The 7,279-nt window shown below is 51.1% G+C and overlaps 1 non-coding gene across 1 annotated transcript; it reads right to left on the bottom strand.

Annotated features, from left to right (window-relative positions):
- Positions 1–1,870, bottom strand: LOC126444506 (small subunit ribosomal RNA; the record flags this gene model as incomplete). Its single annotated transcript, XR_007582574.1, has 1 exon — positions 1–1,870. It is a non-coding gene; the product is annotated as a small subunit ribosomal RNA (ribosomal RNA).
- Positions 1,871–7,279: the final 5,409 nt, after the last annotated feature.

Here is a 7,279-nt window from a genome sequence, read left to right as displayed (position 1 = left end):
TACGACTTTTACTTCCTCTAAATGATCAAGTTTGGTCATCTTTCCGGTAGCATCGGCAACGACAGAGTCAATGCCGCGTACCAGTCCGAAGACCTCACTAAATCATTCAATCGGTAGTAGCGACGGGCGGTGTGTACAAAGGGCAGGGACGTAATCAACGCGAGCTTATGACTCGCGCTTACTGGGAATTCCTCGTTCATGGGAACAATTGCAAGCCCCAATCCCTAGCACGAAGGAGGTTCAGCGGGTTACCCCGACCTTTCGGCCTAGGAAGACACGCTGATTCCTTCAGTGTAGCGCGCGTGCGGCCCAGAACATCTAAGGGCATCACAGACCTGTTATTGCTCAATCTCGTGCGGCTAGAAGCCGCCTGTCCCTCTAAGAAGAAAAGTAATCGCTGACAGCACGAAGGATGTCACGCGACTAGTTAGCAGGCTAGAGTCTCGTTCGTTATCGGAATTAACCAGACAAATCGCTCCACCAACTAAGAACGGCCATGCACCACCACCCACCGAATCAAGAAAGAGCTATCAATCTGTCAATCCTTCCGGTGTCCGGGCCTGGTGAGGTTTCCCGTGTTGAGTCAAATTAAGCCGCAGGCTCCACTCCTGGTGGTGCCCTTCCGTCAATTCCTTTAAGTTTCAGCTTTGCAACCATACTTCCCCCGGAACCCAAAAGCTTTGGTTTCCCGGAGGCTGCCCGCCGAGTCATCGGAGGAACTGCGGCGGATCGCTGGCTGGCATCGTTTATGGTTAGAACTAGGGCGGTATCTGATCGCCTTCGAACCTCTAACTTTCGTTCTTGATTAATGAAAACATACTTGGCAAATGCTTTCGCTTCTGTTCGTCCTTGCGACGATCCAAGAATTTCACCTCTAACGTCGCAATACGAATGCCCCCGCCTGTCCCTATTAATCATTACCTCGGGTTCCGAAAACCAACAAAATAGAACCGAGGTCCTATTCCATTATTCCATGCACACAGTATTCAGGCGGGCTTGCCTGCTTTAAGCACTCTAATTTGTTCAAAGTAAACGTGCCGGCCCACCGAGACACTCAATAAAGAGCACCCTGGTAGGATTTCAACGGGGTCCGCCTCGGGACGCACGAGCACGCACGAGGCGGTCGCACGCCTTCGGCTCGCCCCACCGGCAGGACGTCCCACGATACATGCCAGTTAAACACCGACGGGCGGTGAACCAACAGCGTGGGACACAAATCCAACTACGAGCTTTTTAACCGCAACAACTTTAATATACGCTATTGGAGCTGGAATTACCGCGGCTGCTGGCACCAGACTTGCCCTCCAATAGATACTCGTTAAAGGATTTAAAGTGTACTCATTCCGATTACGGGGCCTCGGATGAGTCCCGTATCGTTATTTTTCGTCACTACCTCCCCGTGCCGGGAGTGGGTAATTTGCGCGCCTGCTGCCTTCCTTGGATGTGGTAGCCGTTTCTCAGGCTCCCTCTCCGGAATCGAACCCTGATTCCCCGTTACCCGTTACAACCATGGTAGGCGCAGAACCTACCATCGACAGTTGATAAGGCAGACATTTGAAAGATGCGTCGCCGGTACGAGGACCGTGCGATCAGCCCAAAGTTATCAGAGTCACCAAGGCAAACGGACCGACGAGCCGACCGATTGGTTTTGATCTAATAAAAGCGTCCCTTCCATCTCTGGTCGGGACTCTGTTTGCATGTATTAGCTCTAGAATTACCACAGTTATCCAAGTAACGTGGGTACGATTCTAAGGAACCATAACTGATTTAATGAGCCATTCGCGGTTTCACCTTAATGCGGCTTGTACTGAGACATGCATGGCTTAATCTTTGAGACAAGCATATGACTACTGGCAGGATCAACCAGGGAGCTGCGTCAACTAGAGCTGAGCAGCCGGCCGCCCGGGAGTGTGTCCCGGGGGCCCGCGCGAGACACGCAAGCGTCCGCTCAATTATTCTGCAAACAGGAGGGAGGCTGAGCTCCCCCTGCACAACACACCTCGAAACCCTCTCAGGTCCCGGCGGCGCGCAGCGCCGTCCTAAGTACTTGGTCGGGTTCGAGAGAGGCGCAATCGCCCGGAGTTAGGCGAGTAGACGCTTTAGGTGCGACCACCCGTGCTCCCAACTGAGCTTGCCCGCTGCCGACAGAGGCCCGGGAGCGTGCTGTCGTGGCATTGCCGGCGGGAGACAACACGCGCCACCTACGGTGACCGGCAGCTCCAACGCCAGCGCCACAGAAGGACAAAAGCCCCACTTGGGTGCCGAAGCGAACTCTCCCAGCACAGCGCACGCGCCAACACGTCCGCACAGCTGCGATACAAACCACCTGCGAGAACCGCTGGGGCGACCGAGCAGCAGACGGCGTCGCGGCGCCGAGCGCCGGGCGGCGGCGCATCCTCAGCGCACACAGTCCTCAATCGGACCAGGCACACTGCAGATGGCCACCGCGCTTCGCACCGGGCCCGCGAGGACCTACTTTGGCCGCAAGGCGCCGCGAGCAGGGGGCGCCGGCGCGCAGCTGCGCCGCCTGCCGCGTCCGTCGGCCGGCGCGCCTGCCACTGGCCGCCCCCACCAGCCGGCTGTAGCGCGTGCGCCCACGCACCGCGCTGCCAGCACGCCGGGCGGCCCCCCCTCACCGGCCGGGGACGGTCCCACCCAGCCACCGCCGCGTATCGCCTCCACACCCAGATCCCCTTTCGCGTTCGTGGGCATGGTGGGTCCCCTTTCACGTTCGTGGGCATGGTGGGTATCCCTGAAACAAACCGGTTAATAGCTCGACCGATCGTCGCCAACACTGATTCACCTCTAGCGAGAACAACCGCACCACAACGGGTTACCTGTTGTTCATTTGCGTAACGTCACCAGCAAACGTAGACGTCCATCGCCATTTGCAACGAGTATTGCATTGCCTGTGTCAGGTGTCACAACACACTACGTCTGCCCCACATAGACGCAACAACATGTGCACGCCTCGAGAACACGTGGAAGTAGCCCCCGTACGTATGCGGTGTCCATTGCGCGAACGACTGTCAGCCGGCCTCTGCAGGATGTCGCAGATGTGGAACGCGGTGCAACATGCTATCACGGTGTGTGAGAAGAGACGACTACGTCCGAATACACGCTCCACTACATCAACAGACTGCTCATGCTGATCGCCATCCAGGGCGTCCGTTCCTCCCACACGTCTGAATGGCGTACCACACTGCAATCCAGCTCTTATAGGGAGACGACACGTAGCTGCGTGCACAATATTTGGACTGTATGGTCTGCCGTTGCTAGGCGCAGTCGTCGTACGGTCACACATGTGCCACGATGTATCATTCAGTACATACGGACCAATGTGCAGTACAGTTTGTGGGTTTTGCGTACATCGGCGGACAGGTGACAGGCCGTACCCACAACGTAGGCTGAGTACGTCGGCATGCGAAGGGCAATTGAACATGCAAACTTCTCAACGACCAGCTTGCGAAGGCAGGGGGAAGGGGGGGGGGCATGTACGTCCTGCTGCTATCCACATTACAGTGTATAGCAGGAGCATGTGGAAAGTCAGCAACACCTGCAAGGTGTTTAACATGACGCGATACACTGGGGACCGGCAGTGCGAATAGCGAACTATATTGCGAGGGTTGCGGTTAGGCAACACTACACTAATTTAACGAGTTGCATAACAATTACAGAGCAGGTTCAGCGACAACGTGCGTCAGGTTAAGGCGCAATATAGGTTAGGTTGAGAGCACAATATAGGTTAGGTTAAGGCACAACATGGGTTACGTTAAGGCACAAATTGGGTTACGTTAAGGCACAACATGGGTTACGTTAAGGCACAACATGGGTTACGTTAAGGCACAAATTAGGTTACGTTAAGGCACAAATTAGGTTACGTTAAGGCACAAATTAGGTACGTTAAGGCACAAATTAGGTTACGTTAAGGCACAAATTAGGTTACGTTAAGGCACAAATTAGGTTACGTTAAGGCACAAATTAGGTTACGTTAAGGCACAAATAGGTTACGTTAAGGCACAAATTAGGTTACGTTAAGGCACAAATTAGGTTACGTTAAGGCACAAATTAGGTTACGTTAAGGCACAAATTAGGTTACGTTAAGGCACAAATTAGGTTACGTTAAGGCACAAATTAGGTTACGTTAAGGCACAAATTAGGTTACGTTAAGGCACAAATTAGGTTACGTTAAGGCACAAATTAGGTTACGTTAAGGCACAAATTAGGTTACGTTAAGGCACAAATTAGGTTACGTTAAGGCACAAATTAGGTTACGTTAAGGTACAATATGGGTTAGGTTAAGGTACAATATGGGTTAGGTTAAGGTACAATATGGGTTAGGTTAAGGTACAATATGGTTAGGTTAAGGTACAATATGGGTTAGGTTAAGGCACAACGTAGGTTAGGTTAAGGCACAACATAGGTTTGGTTAAGGCACAACATAGGTTAGGTTAAGGCACAACATAGGTTAGGTTAAGGCACAACATAGGTTAGGTTAAGGCACAACATAGGTTAGGTTAAGGCACAACATAGGTTAGGTTAAGGCACAACATAGGTTAGGTTAAGGCACAACATAGGTTAGGTTAAGGCACAACATAGGTTAGGTTAAGGCACAACGTAGGTTAGGTTAAGGCACAACGTAGGTTAGGTTAAGGCACAACGTAGGTTAGGTTTAGGCACAACGTAGGTTAGGTTAAGGCACAACGTAGGTTAGGTTAAGGCACAACGTAGGTTAGGTTAAGGCACAACGTAGGTTAGGTTAAGGCACAACGTAGGTTAGGTTAAGGCACAACGTAGGTTAGGTTAAGGCACAACGTAGGTTAGGTTAAGGCACAACGTAGGTTAGGTTAAGGCACAACGTAGGTTAGGTTAAGGCACAACGTAGGTTAGGTTAAGGCACAACGTAGGTTAGGTTAAGGCACAACGTAGGTTAGGTTAAGGCACAACGTAGGTTAGGTTAGGCACAACGTAGGTTAGGTTAAGGCACAAACGTAGGTTAGGTTAAGGCACAACGTAGGTTAGGTTAAGGCACAACGTAGGTTAGGTTAAGGCACAACGTAGGTTAGGTTAAGGCACAACGTAGGTTAGGTTAAGGCACAACGTAGGTTAGGTTAAGGCACAACGTAGGTTAGGTTAAGGCACAACGTAGGTTATGTTAAGGCACAACGTAGGTTAGGTTAAGCACAACGTAGGTTAGGTTAAGGCACAACGTAGGTTAGGTTAAGGCACAACATAGGTTAGGTTAAGGCACAACATAGGTTAGGTTAAGGCACAACATAGGTTAGGTTAAGGCACAACATAGGTTAGGTTAAGGCACAACATAGGTTAGGTTAAGGCACAACATAGGTTAGGTTAAGGCACAACATAGGTTAGGTTAAGGCACAACATAGGTTAGGTTAAGGCACAACATAGGTTAGGTTAAGGCACAACATAGGTTAGGTTAAGGCACAACATAGGTTAGGTTAAGGCACAACATAGGTTAGGTTAAGGCACAACATAGGTTAGGTTAAGGCACAACGTAGGTTAGGTTAAGGCACAACGTAGGTTAGGTTAAGGCACAACGTAGGTTAGGTAAGGCACAACGTAGGTTAGGTTAAGGCACAACGTAGGTTAGGTTAAGGCACAACGTAGGTTAGGTTAAGGCACAACGTAGGTTAGGTTATGGTACAACGTAGGTTAGGTTAAGGTACAACGTAGGTTAGGTTAAGGTACAACGTAGGTTAGGTTAAGGTACAACGTAGGTTAGGTTAAGGTACAACGTAGGTTAGGTTAAGGTACAACGTAGTTAGGTTAAGGTACAACCGTAGGTTAGGTGAAGGCGCAATGTAGGTTAGGTTAAGGTACGAATATACCTTAGGTTAAGGTACAATATCGCTTAGGTTAAGGTACAATATAGCTTAGGTTAAGGTACACGTTGTAGGGAAAGGTGTATTTTGGGGGGGGAGGGGGGCGCAGGTTCGTTGATAGTGATTATCGTAAGTGCATGCCTGCGGGATCATCCGATTTGTCACGTCAGATGCACTTGTGGCTCATGACAGGCGGCGCTCCGATTTCCAAGGTTGTGGCAGATCTGTGTCTTTCATTCCTGCCATTGTTTGTGTAACTGTGACAGGAGGCAGTATTGTGATGTTGCACCCCTGTGTAGGACATGTGTGGGTGTTCGTGGCTTAGCTGAGCAATGGCGGATGTCGGAAGGGTGGGATATTCTGTTTTCTGGGTGGACCTCCCGGTCTGGTTATGATAGTGTGGATTGTGTAATGTGGCGGAGAGGATGCACCGGATGTTCTTCCATGCTGGTGGTTAGATATTGTGTGTGTGCCTGTTAGAGGCAGAGAGTAGTGTGTGATAGTGTCTGGCTGACGTGTGGTTCTCATTGTGTGCAGAGTCTTTCAGCATGTATAGGGACGGTTGTATATATTATCTGTATTCTGATGGCTCTGCATCTATTACTAATCAGTGCCGTGTATACGGTTACTCTGGTTCCAGTCGAAACTGTTCTATCTCTGTACATTAGTGACACTGCGGCTCCACTATGTTGCCGCCCCTGTCGGCCGTTTCCCCCAGTGTGTGGCTAATGATTATCAGCAATCAGTCTATTAGTCAATACCGGTAGTGTGACGACGTGAAATGTCCGGGATGGGGAAGCTACACGCTTCCCGTGGGTCAGGGCCTAGAAAGACTCTTCCCACGCAGGAGGCTCGGACTGTCATTACTCTTCCGAGAAATATATTTGCCCAGCGTTTTTTGCGACTGCGAGTGCGACGCGTACGAGTACCGACATGGATGGGGCGCTTCCTAGCTGATCGCTCAGCATCGGAGAAATATATTTGCCCAACGTTTTTTGCGACTGCGAGTGCAACGCCCAAGGGTACCGACGTGGATGGGGCGCTTCCTAGCTGATCGCTCGGCATGGGAATCCGTACAGTGAGCAATGCGATCGCGTCTGTAGCTTGTACGTGGTACAGCTCGCAGCTCATGTATAGGGACAGCGGGAATGTCGCATATTGGACATAACTCTTCATGAAACGCAAGTTATAGGTGTGGATTGCACATTACGACTGCGGGAAACTTCCGCCGTTCATCCGCTGGCGTTGCGAGTTTGGCGGTTGGGGTGGGGCACGAGCGGGTGCGGGTGGTGTGATTGCCGGTCCACGACTTCGTGCGGCAGAGGCACTGGCGTTTGGGTGCTGTGGTCGACACAGGCTGCATGCTTTGTGGGTGGCGTCGAAAGATGGGCACTGTGGGCCCATCGATGTCTTAGTCGGCTTGGCGTCCCATA

This window comes from Schistocerca serialis, unplaced genomic scaffold (assembly GCF_023864345.2).
Source record: "Schistocerca serialis cubense isolate TAMUIC-IGC-003099 unplaced genomic scaffold, iqSchSeri2.2 HiC_scaffold_269, whole genome shotgun sequence".
NCBI classification, from domain to species: Eukaryota; Metazoa; Arthropoda; class Insecta; order Orthoptera; family Acrididae; genus Schistocerca; species Schistocerca serialis.
The sequence above is the reverse complement of the archived record's forward strand: the minus strand, read 5'-3'. Positions and strand labels throughout refer to the sequence as shown.